Raw genomic sequence first — 288 nt, 5'->3', positions numbered from 1 at the left:
GAGAGAGGAACTAACTCGAGCGAGGCGAGCAGCACAGTCGCCCCCGCAAGACGTGGAACCTAAACCGGTGTTGTCGGGCTGGGCCTAGTGAAGACCGCACTGTTAGCACTCCACACCTGGCACTACCCGGTAAGGAGGCGGGCGGCGGGGCACACGCTGACGAGAGCCGAAGAACCGCCTCCGTCCGAGCAACCAGACCCGGGAATGCGGTCGCTCCTTGCCCCGTGCAGCGGGCCAGAACGCCAGGAGGCAGCGATTGTGACGTGAGCGCCGCGCACCGCCCCTATC

Source organism: Orycteropus afer, unplaced genomic scaffold (genome assembly GCF_000298275.1).
Source record: "Orycteropus afer afer isolate SDZICR_OR568_19922 unplaced genomic scaffold, OryAfe1.0 scaffold00006, whole genome shotgun sequence".
Lineage (NCBI taxonomy): Eukaryota > Metazoa > Chordata > Mammalia > Tubulidentata > Orycteropodidae > Orycteropus > Orycteropus afer.
This window is presented reverse-complemented; position numbering follows the sequence as displayed.